The following is an 8,895-nucleotide window of genomic DNA, read 5'->3' on the forward strand; positions in this document are numbered from 1 at the left end:
TCCTGAAGCATCACATTCCACAATAAAGGTTTTTGTGAAGTCCCGTGTAGCTAAGACCGGTGCTTGGCACATTGCCTCTTTAAGATGTTCGAAGGTCTTTGTTGCTTCTGGAGTCCATGAAAATGCATCTTTCTTCAATAATGTTGTTAGAGGTGCTGCTATTCTCCCATAATTCTTAACAAACTTGCGATAATACCCTGTCAACCCGAGAAATCCTCGCAGATGCTTTATGGATGTGGGGATTTTCCATTCCTTAATGGCTTTAATTTTGCTAGGGTCTACCTTAACTCCTTCATGAGATACAATATGACCCAGATATTCCACCTCTTGTACTCCAAAGAAACATTTGGATCTTTTTGCATATAATTATTTCTCCTCCAATAGTTGTAGCACCATGTCAACATGTTCAACATGATCCTTCCAAGACTCATTGTAGATTAGTATATCATCAAAAAATACTAACACAAATTTTCTAAGAAATGGTTTGAAAATGGAATTCATCAAACCTTGGAATGTTGAAGGTGCATTGGTAAGGCCAAAAGGCATGACCAAAAATTCATAATGACTCTCATGAGTTTAAATGTTTTTTTCGGAATGCCTTCAGTCTTCATTCTGATTTGATGATGTCCTGAACGAAGATCCAACTTGGTGAAGTAAATTGATCCATGCAATTCATCCAGTAATTCATCAATGACAGGAATGGGAAACTTATCTTTAATAGTGAGCTTGTTGAGCTCCCTATAATCTGGACACATGCGCCATGATCCATCCTTCTTGTGCACCAATACTACTAGAGCAGAGAAAGAACTTTGACTCAGTTGAATTATACCAACCTCTAACATTTCTGCAACCATATGTTCAATTTCACTCTTTTGGGCATAGGGATATCTGTACGGCCTGATGTTTGGAGGAACACTTCCTGGAATCAGATGAATAGCATGATCATGATCACGAATAGGTGGGAGACCTTTGGGAGTCTCAAATACCTTGGAATGATTGTCCAAGACTTTTTGGAGATCTTGAGAAATAGATGATTCCAATGTGGAAACATTTAGCGAACATAATTGTGCAATTACACCTCTTTGTTCCTTTTTTAGAAGCTTTGTCACACTATTAGAGCTGATTATCTTTCTCGGTTTCCATGCAATACCCCTTAATTCAACCTCCTTTCCTTCCACAAAAAATTTCATGAAAAGTTCTTGAAAATTAAAAGCTATTGTACCCAAGGATTGTAGCCATTGTACTCCTAGTACAACATCAGCACCTCCCATTGGAATGGAAAGCATTGGGCTAGTCAATACATATTCTCCCGTGGATAGCTTGATATTATGGAACTTTCTAGAGCAATTTATTGTTCCTCCATTTGCAACCATCACTTGACACTCTGGTGCTGGATATAAGAAGCAATTCAATTCTTTTGCTACCTTACAATGAATAAAATTGTGGGTACTTCCTAAATCAATCAACACTATTACCTTTTTCTTCTTGATTTGTCCTTCTATCTTGATGGTTTGAGGAGTGGTAATTCCTGCCAATGCATTACAAGATATGGTCGGATTCATTTCTTCTTTATCTAGGCTTTGTTCGTGGAATATATCCTCTTCTTTTGACCTTTCTTGCTCCTTTTCTTCTTCCTCTTCACAATCTATGTATAATAATTTCTTCTCAACACACTTATGACCTTTAGTGTATTTGCTATCACAACTATAACAAAGCCCTTTTGCTCTTTTTTCTTCCAATTTTTGTGGTGTCAACCTTATAGGTTGTGGAATACTAGGGGCAACAACACTTCCATCTTTATAGTTGTGAGTGGTATGCTTCCTGGTTGCCATAATTTTGCTTTCGATTTTTCTTGCTAACCTGAATGCCTTCTCTAATGAATCAGGTTCCCAAAGGTGAACATCATGTTGGATATTATCCTTTAAAGTCCCTATGAACACATCAATCCTATGCTCCTCTGGAATATTTTTTACCCTTATGTTCAATTTTTGGAACTCCTCAATGTGCTCCATTATTGAACCCTTTTGTTTGAGACTTATCAATTGGCTAAAAAAGTGTTGCTTTTTGTATCCTCATAATACGTTGTCAATTCTTCCATAAAAATTGCCCAAGTGATAATTTGTTTACGAGAGCAAAGACATTGATACCATACAAACTGATTTGGTTCCAAATATAAAGTTGCAATACGTACCTTTTGTGTGTTTTGCACATTATTGAGATTGAAAAATTGCTCCATCTATAATATCCATGTTGCGGGATCCTTGCCATCAAACATCCTCATATCGATTTTTGGAATATGGTGGGTCTTCAATCCCACATTAGAGTCTATGAAATCATGATAAACATTTCTTTTGTTCGTATCATGAGTTTCCTTTACTACCTTTTCACCATTAGTAAGTATTTCTTGTAGAAAATTTGTCAAATCTATCTTCAAATCTGCCATGTCTGTCTTCAAATCTGCTATGTCTCTCTTCAAATCTGTCTTCAAATCTATCTTCAAATCATCCATCTTAGCTTCCACGCCCTTTATCTTAGATTCCACACCATTTATCTTAGCTTATGTTAGCTTTTGTGAGAGTGACATTTGCTGCACTTGGTCTTGTAATTTTGATATATCATGTAGCATTTCTTCCTCTTCTTCATGAGTCATGCTAGAGATTTCAGGTTTCTTACTAGGTGTTTGCATTTTCTTTCCTTGGGGCATTAGTTACCGATAATAATGCTCTACTATGCCCTTTGAATTACTTCAAAATAAATTTTCAAACCAAGCTTAAGAAAAAATTTAAAAAATCTACACACCTTTTTTCACTTTGTAGGAGCTCGATATTGCCTCTGATGTATCTTTGTACTTTTAGATCATCTAGTTCTGAAATTGTGACCTGCAGTATCCCTCTATGTCCTATTTCCAATGCCACCAGTCTGATTCAAATTGGATTCTCCAAGGAAGAGTTATGTGAAATCTCCCACAGTGACCTGATTATAGACTAGTTCAGTAGAGCGAACTTGTACAACGTGCCACGAGTCACTGTTTCAACCTTTGGCTCTGAAAAATATATAAAGGAAACTATAGTCCATCCTCTTTCTAGAATTTCTTATGAAATTTCAATTCGATGCTCAGAGAGAAAGTTATGAAAATTTTCCCCAAGTCACCTGTTTGGAATGTAATTCAGGAATATGCAAAAATACCAACTTCCTCAGATCATATCTCCACAAATATAGAGCTAAAAGTTATGACATTCGTACCCGAGGTTCAATGCGATTTATTCTCAAATGGGTTTTTTTTTCAGCTTCTGAAATGTTACAGAAAAAAAGTTATAGTGAAAATTCCACGATGACCTATTTGGAGCAACGAAACCCTAGAATCCAAAGCTTTGATACCAAATGTTATGAAGCCATCTTAGAAAAAAGATAGAAAAGATAGATCAACACCTTAGAATTCAGCCTCTTCAAGGGGGAAACCTCCTTTACATTGTTGGGACTCACAATTGACCTATTTTTGACCTTATCTTTTGCCGTATTATTACCCTTTTGCAGTCATAAGTTGAAAGCTTTTATTTTATAATGACATATTGACCCCAAGGTATGAAGTAACCTTCCGCATATCTATGTTTAATTGTTTATTTCATATTCGTGAATATCTTTATACTTATCCTTGGAAACCCTGACTAAATTGTCAAATAATTGTCTTAAGCTTGCAGGAGTTATAATGTATAGTTGCTATAACACCAAAAACAGCAACTACGCAGTTGCTGTAACACCAGAAACAGCAACTACGCAGTTGCTGCAACACCAGAAGCAGCAACTCCGTAGTTGCTACAGTCAGCAACAGCAATTACCTAAAGCAAGCTATTTTGTAACAGCCACGAACAACAGATGGCAGCTATCTAAAGAATCTTGACGTGGCATAATCAAGCGGAAGTCTAAAGAAAGAAGAACACAGTCAGCATGAACAGCATGGGGAAATGGCGAAGGAATATGAAGATCCCGAGAAGACGGTCAAAGTCAGTTACCCGCTGTGTAACAGCTAAAGCTCAAGAAAAGAATGTATTATCATACTGTTGTAACAGCACTCTGAATTGCTTATTTTTGACAAGATGGGTTAACTGAATAGGCTGTAATACTTTATTGTAATAGATGTCTCCTCTATAAAGAGGAGACATCTACATGAAAAAGGGATTAGTCGGTGTCTATGGTCAGTCTGTAAGCGAGATTCTGAGAACATCAGCAAGTCTGAACTCTATTGTATTTAATCTTTTTGGCAGATGAATATAAAACTGTTTTGAGCACTTAATCCCGTCTTCGTTTTCCTGGGGAATCTTGTGAGAGGGACTGGGCCCACCTTCCTCACAAGATTCACCCATTTACTTTCTTGTCAAGTGTGTAAGTGTGCAGTAGTTTCTTTCTGGTACTCTGTTTGGATTTGATAGCATTACCTCTGGTATTCTTTGTTTTGCTAGTACTCTGTTTCATTAATCACTTGAGTTTGTTTCTCACCGGTGAATGAGAGTGCAGTGTGCATTAGTAAATCTGATTACAGGGGTAGGTGCTGAACGTCCCCATCTGGAGGATAGGGTCCTGATCCTCTGCCAACAAAGCATCCATTATTTCGCTTTCCAGATTCATAGTTTTAATTAATTGCTTTCATCTTAACAAGTACTGTAATGACATAGCGTAAGAATTATGTATACTACAGCTTTTCGATGCTTTTAGATTTTGAGTACATACAGTACGCAGTAGCCTTTGAAATAAAAAGACTTTCCCTGGTTGACAATTAATGTGGTACTTGAATGTTTAACTCATAAACAATTCAACTAGCCAACATTTTGGCGCCGTTGCCAGGGAAGGCAACTAAAGAATTCTAAAAGCATTAATGGTTTCTTTGTGAAAATAACAGGTGTATGAGAGGACGCAAGAAACCTAATTTTACAGGCGGCAAAGGAGGAAGGAAGACTTACATCGACGAAATCATCTCTAAGGCCGAAGCATCACAGAGGACGAGTTCCCGGAGACCCCAGATCCAATACTCCTCACAAACAGACCAACAGACGGAGGAAGTGATAGGACCTGAGAGGAAGCTGGAAGCACCAGAGTACACCGAGGAACCGGTAGAGGAACCTGAAGAAACAGAAGACACAGAAGATAAAGCGAGTGATTCAGGGAAAATACCGATGGAGGATAACAGAACAGAAGGGAGAGGGGAAAACTCGCTCTCTACCCTGGAATTCCCTATTGGGGAACTTCCGAGAGGAACAACCCCCATGAAAAATATTCCACTCTCGGCATTACCCAATTTCCATGGGTTGTCCTCCGAAGATCCGGACGAATTCCTCTTCGAATTCGACATACTGTGTAGAAGCTATGATTACATAAGTCCTAATCAGAAGTTGAAATTGTTTCCAGCAACACTAAAAGGGAACGCACTGAGGTGGTTTATGAGCTTGGGAGCTCAGGCAATCACCACCTGGGACCAAATGAAAGAGGGATTTCTGGCTAAGTATCAAGACTACTGCCGGACAAGAGAAAGAAAGGAAGAATTGTTTAAAATGGTCCAGAAAGAGGACGAGAATTTGGAAGATTTTGTGGAAAGGTTACAGTATAATCTGCAGCGGTCTGATCATCCTAATATGAGCAAAGACATTTTGAAGACCATACTGCTGAAAGGGGTAAGAGATGATTGCCTGGACATGCTGAACATGCTTGGAAAAGGGGACATTTCTAAAGAACCCTTTGATGAAATTATTAGGCTCTGTATGCGGTGTTCAAGGGGAGCGGCAGGCAGGTCGAAAAGCAGAGATAATGTGTATTCAAGGGTTCAGAAGTCAGCCAGTGGAGGAGCAACAAGAGCTGAGATAGGTAACTTATTAGAGGAATTTAAAACTGAAATGCTAAGTTCTTTTGCTTCACAGATTGATGCTCTGCAGGTCAAGAAGAAACAGGCAGAAGTAGAAGCTGCTCTGGCAATTTTCTGTTCAAAATGCAGAGAAAAACATCCACTTAGAGAATGCCCACTGGATAGGATGCCTATATGCACAATCTGCGAGAAGGATCATGAAACACAGCAATGCCCCTCTCTGCCTGGAATCAAAGCAGCACTGCAGACAACTGAAGAAGAAGCTGAAGCGGTGTACCTAATGACTCAGAGGAGGCAATGGCCGCAAAGACAAGGTACGAGCTCTAATACAACATTCAATCGTTGGAATAATAATTCTCCTTTTTACCCACCCATGAATCAAATGCAATACCCACCCTTCAACACAATGAACTTTCCACTTATGCAGCAACCAAATATCCCTTTTCCTAACCCTACTATGTGGAATCCTTGGGCCCCCCAGCAACCATACTTTAATCAATGGAACCCAAACTGGGCAGCCCAACAGATACCCTTTCCTCAACAACAACAATCTCTTTCCTTACCATCTAATAATCCTCCGAATAATCAGGCAATGAGACCACAGCTGCCTGTACAACCTAACCCCAATCCAAATAATAATAAGGCCTTGCAAGTTATTGACATTCAAAGTCAGTCTATTTCTCCCCTGCAATGTAATGATATCCACCTTCGCTCAGGGAGAATAGTTGAACCTATTATAGATGATATTACGGACTCTGACAAAGAAGAGACTAGAAAAGAGAAACCAGCTAACCATAGTACTGAAACAGTAGAATCAGCACCTAACAATAATGACCAAACGGTAGATCCACCATTCCCTGAAAGACTGACTCTCACTAAAGCACCTGAACAACCTACCTTCAATCTTTTAGGAGAGTTACAGAACTTGTATGTCAAAATCCCATTATTGCAAGCACTAAGGGATGTTCCTATATACGCTAGAACTATTAGAGATATCTGTGTAAAGAAACCTGGAAGGAAGGCTAAGGACCCCCTCACAGTTCATGTGATGGGGGAATTAACTGCCTTAATGACTGAAAAAGATTATCCTGTCAAGTATGGTGACCCTGGTCACCCTACAGTAACAGTCCAGGTCGGAAAAACCTTTATCTCTAAAGTCTTAGTAGACTTAGGAGCTGCAATAAATATCATGACCCTCGAAACAGCTCAATTGCTCCAGCTGAAAAACTTTATCAGGGAAACTCCTACTATCTTAGAATTAGCTGACCGTTCTACGATCAAACCTGAAGGGGTCATTGAAGACCTTATAATCTCTGTAGAATCCTGGAACTACCCGGTTGACTTTGTGGTCTTACAAACCAAAACAAAGTTGGGGGGTCATCCGTTGATTCTAGGGAGACCTTGGTTGGCTACAGCAGATGCTTTCATCAGCTGTAGATCTGGATCAATGACCATCTCCAATGGACAAGAGACTAAACAGCTGACCCTCTATCCCCATGCCACTCCCATGATTAACAGTGACAATTCTATATGGGTAGACTATGAGGATGAGGAAACCCAACCGATATTAACTATTGAGCAAGCTTTGACTTTTAAAGACTCCACCGAAGATGAACTAATTAGAAGTTTTATTTCTGAACCCTCTTCGGTTAATCCAGAAACATTTAATCACTTCGCTGCAATCCTAGAACATGAATCCCGGCAGAATATGAAAGATGAAAACTTATGCCAGACAGCATTAGGCAACTCTTCCAAGAGCGCAACAGTTGAAATTGAACCTGGTAAAACGCTAAATATAAATCCTGATTTGACTGATGATGAAAAACAGAAATTAATAAAGTTACTCCAAGCAAACAAAGAGGCATTCGCATGGGACTACACAGACATGAAAGGAATCCCCCCTGAATTATGTACTCATCGTATATACATTAAGGAGGGATCCTGGCCAGTCTGTCAACCCCAACGAAGAATGAACCCTAACCTCAGAGAAATTGTGAAGGAGGAACTCCAAAAAATTTTAAATGCAGGATTCATATATCCAATATCTGACAGCGAGTGGGTTTCTCCACTCGTAATTGTACCAAAGAAGAATGGGAAATGGCGAGTATGTGTAGACTATAGATCATTAAATAAAGCAACCCAAAAAGATCATTTCCCTTTACCTTTTATTGATCAAGTATTGGATAATTTAGCAGGTAAGAAATTCTTCTCATTCTTGGATGGGTTTAGTGGATACAACCAAATCAGGATTGCACCCCAGGATCAGGACAAAACCACATTTACCAGCCCATGGGGAACCTTTGCCTATAGAGTACTGCCATTTGGGTTGTGTAATGCTCCAGCGACATTTCAGAGAGCGGTGATAGGAATCTTTTCTGATATGTTAAACGATTCATTAGAAATATTCATGGACGACTTTACTCCTTATGGAGTGACCTTTGAAGATGCCCTACAAAACCTTGAAAAAGTACTTAAGAGGTGCATTGAAGCACACCTCGCTTTAAGCACTGAAAAGTGCCACATGATGATGAATCAGGGCATTGTATTAGGTCATTTCATTTCATTTTTAGGAATCCAAGTCGACCCAGCTAAGATTCAGGTGATTCAGAACCTTCCTATCCCCAAAACACAAACGGAGGTGAGAAGTTTTTTAGGACATGCCGGATATTACAGAAGATTTATTAAGGATTTTTCTAAAATAGCTTCTCCTTTGTTTGTGTTATTAATGAAAAATGCTGAATTCAAGTGGACTGATGACTGTGAGAATGCCTTCAATAAACTTAAGCATCAGTTGTCCACAGCTCCTATTTTGAGAGGACCTGACTGGGCATTACCCTTTCACATTTCCTCTGATGCCTCAGACACGGAAATTGGAGCTGTCCTGGGTCAGGAAGAAAACAATCTCCCCTATGCTATCTATTTCATCAGCAAAAACATGACACCAGCTGAGTTAAATTATACAGTAACTGAGAAAGAATTTTTAGCAGTTATTTATGCTATTAATAAATTTCGGCATTACATTACTGGCTATACTACCTTTGTGC

This window comes from Pinus tabuliformis, chromosome 3_2 (genome assembly GCF_031772625.1).
Source record: "Pinus tabuliformis cultivar Carrire ecotype Pingquan chromosome 3_2, CPIR1, whole genome shotgun sequence".
NCBI lineage: Eukaryota > Viridiplantae > Streptophyta > Pinopsida > Pinales > Pinaceae > Pinus > Pinus tabuliformis.